The sequence below is a fragment of the Eubalaena glacialis genome, chromosome 1, assembly GCF_028564815.1.
Source record: "Eubalaena glacialis isolate mEubGla1 chromosome 1, mEubGla1.1.hap2.+ XY, whole genome shotgun sequence".
Classification (NCBI taxonomy): Eukaryota; Metazoa; Chordata; class Mammalia; order Artiodactyla; family Balaenidae; genus Eubalaena; species Eubalaena glacialis.
In genome coordinates, this window is record NC_083716.1 from 110,434,619 (window position 1) to 110,446,861 (window position 12,243).

Consider the following 12,243-nt stretch of genomic DNA (forward strand, 5'->3'; position numbering starts at 1 on the left):
AAAAGGCAGGGAGGACCAGAAGAAAAGCCAGATGGGGCTGATGTCAGGCAGAAATAAGCCTGGGAGGAAGGAGGAGGAGAAGGCCATGGTGAAGGTGAAGAATGGCTCAAGCAGGTGTGCAGGGCCTTGGGCAGAGGGCGCCCAAGCCAGAACCACGCAGGACATAGGGGCCACCATATGGGAGGCAGAAAGGGAAGAGAGGAGCCAGGAGACTGGAGGCTCAGAGGACCCTGATGGAAAATGGTCGGGAGGAAGACTCAGTTCTAAAGCAACATCTGTCTGAGGCTCACATGTGCATTTGAGTTAGCATGTGTGTCTTCTATGCATGATGGAGAATGGGCTGGAGAGTTGCATTTTCAAAATGAATTTGCTACACACACCAATTAAAACACTTAGAAGAAGCAGGCGAGAAAAGCCTATAGGCATTTTTCCTAGCAAGGAAGAGTATTTACACAATTTACATTCAGAGGAAGGAAATTATAACAAGAACTGTGAGGTGATAGTGGGTTAATTATAATAAGTTGGTGAGCAAATTCAATTTCCTGAGACAAACATACTTTATAGCTTGGCGTGAGATGATGCAATTTTCTACAGCAAACATTCTGAGAAACGCAGTTTCCTATAACAATCATATAGGGTCTCTAGAATACAACTTATAAGTCATGGGATGGTATGTCAACTTTATGATGACAAGATGGAAAAAACATTAAAATTCACCTTAAATAGTCCTTCACACTATGAATTAATATTTATAAATTTCTTGAAACAGTGCCTGACTTATAATAAGTACTATATAAGAGTTTGTTAACATAATAAAATAAAATATTTAATTTTCATCACTTGTGCCTCTATAGTAACTAGTAAGTATTTCCCAACCTTCTTCTTATTCTATTTCAAAGGGTTGGTGTCATCAGCTGAATTGTGATGACAAATGTCATATGTTGAATCTCTAACCCCAATTATGACTGTATTTGGAGATAGGGCCTTTAAAAAGATAAGTAAGGTAAAATTAGGCTGTTAGAGTGACCTCTAATGCAATCTGACTGGTGTCCTCATAGAAGAGGAAGAGACACCAGGCAGGTGTATGCACAGAGGAAAGGCCAAGTGAGGACACAGCAAGAAGGCAGCTGTGCGCAAGCCAAGGAAAGAAGCCTCAGGAGAAACCAAACCTGCTGACACCTTATTCTTAGGTTTCCAGCCTCCAGAACTATAAGCAAATAAAATTTGATTGTTTAAGACACCCAGTCTGTAGTATTTTGTTATGGCAGCCTGAGGTGACTAAGACAGTTGGCATTCCCAAAGGCACTCAAGATATCAACCTTTTTTCTTTACTCTCTGTTTCTCTCTTTTAATATTATTGTGATCTGTGGTTTTAACTACAATTTTAAGCAGGCAAAATCACAGTATTTTGCACTTATAATTTTATACTTTTCACTATTTTAACAACTCTATCCAGCTTGATCACTACCTTAAGTAATAACACTTAATTAATCAGACTTGGTTCCAAACAATTTAGATGGTTTCCACCAATCCAATCTCACTCAAAAGCCTACACCATGTTGATTTTTTATTTATTTCACTAACAAAGCAGTTCAAGAGAGGTTTCCTGCCACTTGGCCTGTTCCCTAATGACTGGCTATGGGGGGAAAGGGTGGATGTAGGTCCCAAGCATGAAGAACTAACATGTTATATGGGCCAGTCCAGCCATGGACACAGTGGGGGTCAGGCTCTGGCTCCTAGTGGCCATCATTCCTAGGGAAGCATGATTGGGAAGCCAGACTAAAAATAGTACAGTTGATGTGGGGAGATCAAGATGGAGGAGCAGGAGGGTGCTGGGCTCACCAGCCTTCACAAACACATGAAAATTACAACTGCATATAGAGGGACCCTTGCTGAAGTCAACCTGGGGACTAGCAGAGCAGCTCTTTCACAACCAAGGCTGTAAAGAGAGAGCCACATGGAGTGGTATGAGAGGAGGAAAAGTCAGGATCTATACCCCTAGTGGAGGACACAAAAAGGAGAGGATATCACAGGCTTGGGGATCCTCCCTGGGGAGCAAAGTGTTCAAGCCACAAATTAAGCATCCCAGCCCTGGGGACCAACACTGGGAAGATGAGTTCCCTTGGCTGATTTGAAAGCCAGTGGGATTTACTGGAGAGCTGTACAAAGCCAAGACTCAGCTATAGAAGAGCATGCACAGTCTTGCTTACACCTGGTCAAAGCACAGAAGCAGCAGATTGAAAACTGCCTAGAGCTCTGGCCAGCCCACCAGGACTGCTCCAACACGCCCTCCAGCCCTCACTGGGCTCCTGCTCCAGGCCCTCTTGCTCTGGCACTGCTATCCACTGAGGCAGAGGCTACCATTGTCAATGAGACTGCACACACATGGAAGGAATGGAGCTATCTCGGACCCCAGCCTTGCTTCTGACTAGGGCAGAAGCAGCCAGTACAAGCTTGGGGGCATCCCTGCACACACTCCAGAAGGGGCAAAACCAGCTCCAGACTGGCTACTGCCATTGCCTGAGCTCCCCTCCCTATGCACACTTGGGAGGAGGCAGGGTCAGTCCAGTGGTGTGACACTAGCCCCTTGGGTCCTGATCCATCCTCTAACCAAGGCATGAACCTGGGAGAAAAAGTGAAACCAACACAGAGGTGCAGGCCCAAGCACTCAGGCCCCAGATACTTCCCAAACAATGGTACAGACTGCCATCACACTGGAAAGAAACAACACTCCCTCAGGGTTCCTGCTCTAGCACCTTGAGCTTGACCCACCCTGATAGGTGGTGATGGCCAATGAGCATGGAAGAAGCCTGGCCCACACTTGTTTCTTGTTCTAGCCCCTCCAATTCCAGCCCTACCTCCCATCAAGGTGGTAGCTACCAACACAGCCCAGGGGAAGATGCAGCTTGCACTCATTTCAGATCTAACTCTCCCACCAAAACCACTGGGCACACACAGACTGCATAGTGACACTCCCACACAAGGACACACCTCCAACTGGGATAAATAATTGTTTTACTTAATTTCATAGAGATAGAGAAATTTAAACAAAATGAGAAGACAGAGGACTATGTTTCAAATGAAAGAAAAAGAAAAAATCCTGGGGGAAAAAACCCAAATGAAACAGACATAAATAATTTACCAGATAAAGAGTTCAAAGAAATAGTAATGAGAATGCTGACAGAACTGGGGAAAAGAATAGATGAACTAAAAAATGTAAAGAAGAACAAGTCAGAACTGAAGAAAATAATAACTGAAAGAAAAATACACTACAGGGAATTAGCAGCAGACTAGGTAATAAATAAGAATGTATACACAATCTGGAAGATATAATAGTGGAATTCACCCAATCAGAACAGCAAAAAGAAAAACAGATTTGAAGAAATGAGGATAGTTTAAGGGACCTCTGTGACAACATCCAGGGTATTATCATCTGCATTATAGGGGTCCCAGAAGGAAAAGAGAGAACGGGGTAGAAAATGGATTTGATAAAATTATAGCTGAAAAATTCCCAAAACTGAAGGAAACATATTTCCAGGTACAAGAAACACAGAGAGTCCCAAACAAGATGGACCCAAAGAGACTCACACCAAGACATATCACAATTAAAATGGCAAAAGTTTAAGATAGAGAATTCTAAAGGCAGCAAAAGAAAAACAAAGAGTTGCATACAAGGGAAATGCATAAGGCTATTAGCTATTAGATTTTTCAGCAGAAAATTTGCAGGCCAGAAGGGTGTGGCATGATATAGTCAAAGTCCTGAAAATGAAAAACTTACCTAGGACACTCTACAAGCAAGGATATCATTCAGAATTGAGGGAGAGATTAAGAACTTCTCAGACAAGCAAAAACTAAGAGTTCATCAATACTAAACTGACCTTAAGAGAAGTGTTAAAGGATCTTCTTTAAGTAAAAAAGAAAAGGCTACAATAAGAAATAAGAAATTATAGGAAAGGGGAAATTCCACTGCTTAAGGCAAGTATATAGTAAAAGCTGTGGAGGAACCACTTAAATAAGATAGTAGGAAGGTTAAAAGACAAAAATTGTAAAATCAATATAACTACAATAAACAGTTAAGGGATAGACATGACAATGTAAAATATGACATCAAACACAAAAAACGTGTAGTAGAGGTAAGTAAAAAATGTAAAGTTGTTAGAATGCATTTGAACTTAAATGACTATCACTCTAAAACAAGTAGATATAGTTACAGGTCAACTTATATGAACTACATAGTAACCACAAATCAAAAACCTACAATAAATATACAAAAACTAGAAACAAAGGAGCACAAACATAACACTAAAAAAATTATCAAACCACAAGGGAATACTAAAAGAAGAAGAAAAGAACTGAGAAGAACTACAGAAACAAATAACAAAATGGCATTAAGTACATATCTATCAATAATCACTTTAAATGTCAATGGACTAAATGCTCCAATCAAAAGACATGGCTGATTGGATTAAAAAAAAAAAAGACCCATCTATATGCTGCCTATAAGAGACTCAGTTCAGAGATAAAGACACCCACAGACTGAAAGTGAGGGGATGGAAAAAGATATTCCATGCAAGTGGAATGAAAAAATGCCAGGGTAGCAATACTCATATCAGTCAAAGTAGATTTTAAAACAAAGTTTGTAATTAAGGACACAGAAGGGCATTATATAATGATAAAAAGATCAACACAAAATAAGTCTATAATGTTCATAAACATATATGAACCTAATGTAGGAGCACCTAAAAATATAAAGCAAATATTGAATATTAACAGACATAGAGGGAGAAATTGACAATAATACAAGAAGAGTAGGAGACTTGAACACCCACTTACATCAATGGACAGATCATCTAGACAGAAAATCAATAAAGAAACAGTGGCCTTAAATGACACATTCACCAGTTGGACTTAATAGATATGTATAGGGCATTCAATCCAAAAGGAGCAGAATACACACTCTTTTCAAGTGCATGGAACATTCTCCAGGATAGATCACATGTTAGGCCACAAAACAAATCTCAATTTAAGAACACTGAAGTCATATCAAGCAACTTTTCCAACCGTAAGAGTATGAAACTAGAAATCAATTAAAGGAAGATGTTTGTAATACAAACACCACCTACAATACAAACACATTTTAAGCAAGTTCTACTATGAATATTAATCTAAGCCAACAGAAAATCAGGTAAACCAGTTTCTACCTACCTTTTATCTGTTTTGGTGTTGTAATCAAACAATTTAAGATATAAAGAAAGAAAGCTTTGCCTCAACCCTACTTATTTCACTATGGGCACACTAGGATATATACAACCACAGATTAAAGGAAGCAAAATGGGACAAGTAATCAGAAAGAGAAAGCAAGAAGACAGTCCCATTTACAATCACATCAAAAAGAATAAAACACCTAGGAATAAATTTAACCAAGGAGGTGAAATTAGGATTTGTATGGAACCACAAAAGACCTTGAATAGCCACAGCACTTTTGAGAAAAAAGAATGAAGCTGAAGGTATCATGCGTCCTGACTTCAGACTATACTACAAAGCTATGGTAATCAAAACAGTGTGACATTGGCACTTCCATAGATTAATGGAAGAGAATAGAGAGCCCAGAAATAAACCCATGCACATATGGTCAATTAATCTACAACAAAGTATGTGAAAATATATAATAGGGAAAAGACAGTCTGTTCAACAGGTGGTGCTGGAGAAACTTGACAGCTACATGTAAAAGAATGAAATATGAACATTTTCTCACTCCCTATACAAAAATAAACCCAAAATGGATTAAAGACCTAAATGTAAGACTGGAAACAATAGAACTCCCAGAAGAAAACATAAGCAGTGCATTCTTTGACATAAATCATAGCAATAATTTTTTTGGAGTTGTCTCCTCAGGCAAGGGAAACAAAAGCAAAAATAAACAAATGGGAGCTAATTAAACTTAAAAGCTTCTGCACAGCTAAGGAAACCATCAAAAAAACAAAAAGACAACCTACTGAATGGAGAAGATATTTGCAAATGACATGTGGGATAAGGGATTAGTATCCAAAATATATAAATGTTTCATACAACTCAATATCAAAAAAAGAAACAACCTGATTTTAAAATGGGAAGAAGACCTGAATAGATATTTGTCCAAAGAAGACATACTGATGGCCAAGAGACACATGAAAAGATACTCAAAATCCATAATCATCAGAGAAATGCAAATCCAAACCACAATGAGATATCACCTCACACCTGTCAGAATGGCTATCATCAAAATGATCACAAATAACAAATGTAGAGAAAAGGGAACCTTAGTTCACTATTGATGGGAATGTAAATTGGTGCAGCCACTATGGAAAACAGGATGGAGGTTCCTCGAAAAATTAAAAATTAAACTACCATATCCAGCAATTCCATTTCTGGGTATATATCCAAAGAAAATAAAAACACTAATTTGAAAAGATACATGCAACCTAATGTTCATAGCAACATTATTTACAGCAGTCGAGATATTGGAGCCACATAAGTGTCCATCAACAGAAAAATGGATAAGGAAGATGTGGTATATATAAACAATGGAATATTACTCAGCCATAAAAAAAGAATAACATGTTTCCATTTGCAACAACATGAATGGACCTGGAGGGTATTATGCTTAGTGAAGTTAGCCAGACAGAGAAAAAACAAATACTGCATATTTTCACTTATATGTGAAATCTAGAAAATAAAACAAGTGAATGACTATGACAGAACAGAAAGAGACTCATAGATGCAGAGAACAAACTAGTGGTTACCAGTGGGGAGAGGGGTGGGGGAGGGGCAAGATAGGGGAAGGGGATTAAGAGGTACAAACTACTAGGTGTAAAATAAATAAGATACAAGGATGTAATGTACAGCACACCGAATATAACCAATAATTTTGTAATAATTTTAAATTGAGTATAATCTATAAAAATATCAAATACTAGTTGTACACCTGAAACTAATATAACATTGTAAATCAACTATACTTCAATGTAAAAAATAGGACTGTTGAGCGAAAAGCAAAGAAGTATTGAATCTGCTAGAAGAAAAACACAATCTCTCTGACAGCTTCCAGGAGATACATGATGGAACCAGTGGGCATTCTCCCATGTGACTACCCTGTCCTGGCCAGGCACACAGTGGTCCCAGTTTAAGAATATCTCAAGTATGAATTTGTGGATTTGTAATCCAGTTGAATTAATAAATACTTTTTTGTTCATCAGAAGGAGCTCACAAATTCTGTTAATACTCTTCCTTAGAGGTAGCACTTAGCTGCACCCCTCCAGCTTGAGCCCCTATCATGTCCCACCTGAACAAGCACCATCACCTACTAAGTGTTTGACTTCTCTCATATGTATCAGATCCATAGTGCAATCTCCACACCAATGTAACCTTCCTTAAACTCTAGGTTCTCCATGTTGTTCTCCTAGATCAAGAACTTTCAATGGATCCTTATTACCCCTGGAGTCAGCCTCAACTTTTCATCACAGCACTCAAGGCCTCTGATCACAGGCTATCCCACAGCCACATCCATGTCCCACACATGAACACCAACCTGAGTTCAGCATCTTCACTTCAAACCTGCTCTTTCAACTCTTCCCAACTCCCCAATCTCACAAGTCATTCTAGACCTTCCCTGTTTGTCTAAGTTGTTATAGCCAGACAAGTTCTATCAGTTCATCAATTTCCCCTCTCAGATATTTCTCTTCCACTCCACCCTCTGCCTCTGCTGATCTTTCCAGCACTGCTGTGCTTCAAGATCCTTGTGTTGTCCTGGACCCTGGTGGCAGCCCTTCAACGGGACTTCCTGCCTCTGGTTCAGCCTCCTTCAGTCCACCCTCCATACTTCAGCTTGGGAAATTTTCTCAACAATATCACTTCTCTGAATAGAAACTTTCGACCACTCTCTCCCACCACCAGAGTGATGCTTTTGAAGGCTCGCACTAGAATTGTTGCGGAGCTGATTAGGAGTCAAGATGTCTCAGTCTCACCTGGACCTCCTGGTCAGAACCTTAAGCAGGAGGACCCAGACAGCTTTTGATTTAACAAACTGCTCTGGAGAAACTCTTTCTTAGACCACTTTTTGTGTGTCCCACAAGCTAAGAGTGGTTTTTTTATTTGAATTTTTTCTTTTTTATTTGCTGATAATTTTTTCCAGCTTTATTGAGATACAGTTGACATATAACATTGTATAATTTTAAGGAGTACAAAGTGCTGATTTAATACACATATATTGCAAAGTGACTACCATCATAGTGTTATCTAACACCTCCAGCACATCACATAATTACCTTTTTTTGTGGTGAGAACATTTAAGGTCTAGTCTCTTAGCAACTTTGAAGTATATAATACAGCATTATTAACTATAACCACCATGCTGCACATTATATCCTCAGAATTTATTTTATAACTAGAACTTTGTGCCCTTTGACCAATATCTCCCCATTTTCCCCAATGCCCAGTCACTGGTAACCACCATTCTACTCTCTGTTTCTAGTTTGACTTTTTTAGATTCCACATTTGAGTGATAGCATGCATACCGTTATCACTGCAAATACTTTGTCTTTCTGTATCTGACTTATTTCACTTAGCATAATGCCCTCAAGTTTCATCCATGTTATCACAAATGGCAAGATTTCCTTCTTTCTCATAGCTGAATAATATTCCATTGCATATATATGCCACATCATTAGCCACTCATCATTGACAGACACTTAGGTTGTTTCTGAATCTTGGCTATTGTGAATAATGCTGCAATGTATATGGAGTGCAAATATCTCTTCAAGACCCTGTTTTTAATTCCTTTGGATATATACACAGAAGTGGGATTTCTGGATCATATGGTAGTTCTATTTTTAATATTTTGAGGAACCTCCATAATGTTTTCCATAGAGGCTATACCAATTTACATTTCCACAAATGACACACAAGGGTTCCCTTTTCTCCAAACCCTCACCAACACTTGTTATCTCTTCTTTTTAAATTATAGTTGTTCTAATAGATGTGAGGTGAGTGTCTTACTGAGGTTTTGGTTTGCATTTCCTTGACGATTAGTGATGTTGAGCACTTTTTCATATACCTGCTAGCTATTTAGATATCTCCTTTGGAAAAATATCTATTTAAGTTATTGCTCATTTTAAAATTGGATTATTTTTTTTTCTATTGAGCTATATGAGACTTCACATATTTTGAATATTAACCCCTCATCCAATATATGATTTGCAAATATTTTCTCCTATTCTATAGATTTCCTTCATTTTGTTGATTGTTTCTTTTGCAGTGCAGAAGCTTTTTAGTTTGATAAAGCTCCCACTTATTAATTTTTGCTTTTGTTGCTGGTGTTTTTGGTGTCATATCCAAAAAAAAAAAAAATCATTGTCAAGAGCAATATCAAGAATCTTTTCCCCCATGTCCTTTTCTAATAATTTAATGGTTTCAGGTCTTATATTTAAATCTTTAATCCATTTAATTTCTAATTTTGTGAGTGGTGTAAGATAGGAGTCCATTCTTCTGCACATGGTTATCCAGTTTTCCTAACACCATTCATTGAAGAGATTAAACTTTCCCCATTGAGTATTTTTGGCTCCCTTGTCAAACATTAGTCGACCATATAGGCAAAAGTTTATCTCTGGGCTCCCAATTTTGGTCCATTGGTCTATGTGTCTATTTTTATGCCAGTACTATATTGTTTTGCTTACTATAGCTTTGTAGTATAGTTTGAAATCAGGAAGTTTGATGCCTTCTGCTTTGTTCTTCTTGCTCAGGATTGTTTTCACTATTCAGGGTATTTTATGGTTCCATGCAAATTTTAGGATTTTTTTTCTTTTTCTAAGAGAAGTGCCATTGAAATTTTGATAATGATTGTATTGAATATATAGATGCCTTTGAGTAGTATGGACAACATTAAATCTTTGAGTAGATTTAACATTAAATCTTCTGATCCATGAACACAGAATATATTTCCATTTGTTTGTGTCTTCTTCAACTTCTTTCATCAATTTCTTATAGTTTTCAGCATACAGATCTTTAACCACCTAGGTAAAATTTATTTCTATTTATTTTATTGTTTTTGATGCTATTGTGAATGGAATTATTTCTTTATTTCTTTTTCAGATGTTTTATTGTTAGTGTATAGGAATGCAACTGATCTTTGTATGTTGATTTTATATCCTGCAACTTTACTGAATTCTTTGGTTAGTTCTATTAGTTTTTTGGTGGAGTCTTAGGATTTACTACATATAAAAGATCAGATCATCTGCAAAGACAAATTTTATTTCTTCTTTTCTGATATGGGTGACTTTTATTTATTTTTCTAGTTTGATTGCTCTGGCAAGAGATCCAGTGCTTTCTTAAATTAAAATGGTGCAAGTGGGCACCCTTGTCTTGTTCCTAATCTTAGAGGAAAATCTTTTGAACTTTCACTCTTAAATATGATGTTAGCAGTGTGCTTTTATACCCAATCTGTTGAGCTTTTTTTATCATGAAAGGATGTCAAATTTTGTCAACTGCTTTTTCTGCTTCTGTTGAGGTAATCATATGATTTTTATCTTTCATTCTATTAATGTGGTGTATCACATTTATTGATTTGCATATATTGAACCATGCTTGCATCCTAGGGATAAATCTCACTTGATCATGAGATTTGTATGATCCTTTAAATGTGCTGTTGAATTTGGTTTTCTAATATTTTATTGAGAATTTTTGCATCTATATTAATCAGGGGTATTGGTCTATAGTTTTCTTTTCTTGTAGTCCCCTTATCTTGCTATGGTATCATGGTAATGCTGGCTTTATAATGTGAGTTTGGGAATGTTCCCTCTTCTTCAGTATTTTGGAAGAGTTTGAGAGGGAGTGTTGTTCTTCTTCAAGTGTTTGGTAGAATTCACCAGTAAAACCATCTTGTCCTGGGCTTTTCTTGGTCAGGAGATTTTGATTACTGATTCAATTCCCTATTGTTGTGGTCTGGTCAGATTTTCTACTTCTGCATGATTCAGTTTTGGCTGGTTGTATTTTTCTAAGAATTTATCCATTTCTTCTAGGTTATTCAATTTGTTGGTATGTAATTATTCAGAGTAGGCTCTTATGATCTTTTGTAATTCTGTGGTGTCAGTTGTAATGTCTCCTCTTTCATTTCTGATTTTATTCATTTGAGTCTTCACTATTTTTCTTAGTCTAGCTAAAGGTTTGTCAATTTTGTTTATGTTTTTAAACAAAAATAAGCTCTTTTTCTCCTATGTCCTTTTCTAATAATTTAATGGTTTCAGGTCTTACATTTAAGTCTTTAATCCATTTAGTTTCTAATTTTGAGAGTGGTGTTAGTTTCTAAGCTCTAAGAAAATGAGCTCTTAGTCTTATTAACCTTTTCTATTGTTTTTCTGGCCTCTATTTCATTTATTTTTGTGGGGTCCGTTTGGTCTGGAGTATGGTTCAAGTTCAATGTTTCCTTTTTGATTTTTTTTTGTCAAGATGACTTTTGCTGAAAGTAAGGTATTCAATTTCCCTACTATTATTATTGTATTGTTGTCTATTTCTCCCTTAGATCTGTTAGTATTTGCTTTATATATTTAGGTGCTGTGATATTTATGACTGATATAACTTCTCAATGAATTGACCCTTTTATCATTATATAATGACCTTCTTTGTCTCTTGTTACCATTTTTGGTGTAAAGTCTATTCTGTCTGATATAAATGTAGTTATTCCTGTTCTCTTTGCATTTCACTGGCATAAAATACCTTTTTCCATCCCTTCATTTTGAGCCTATGTGTGTCTTTAAAGCTGAAGTGAGTCTCTTATAGGCAGTATATAATTGGGTCTTGTTTTTTTTTTTTATCCATTCAGCCACCATATCTCTTTTGATTGGAGAATGGTTGGAATCTATATACATTTAGAGTAATTATTAACAGGTAATAACTTATAAATGCCATCGTATTTTTTTCTGGCTGTTTCGTAACTGCCTTCTTTCTTGCTGCCTTCCTTTGTAAATTTTTGATTTTTTTGTAGTGTTATGCTATGATTCACTTCTCCTTATCTTTTGTGAATCTGTAGGTTTTTGCTTTGTGGTTATCATGAGGCAAACATGAAACATCTTATAGATATAACTATATTTTATGCTAACTCCTTAACTTCTATCTCATTCAAAAACTCTACTCTTTTATTCCTCCCTTTTATGTTTTTGATGTTAAAATTTACATCTTTTTAATATTATGTGTCCATAACAAAATATTGTAGAT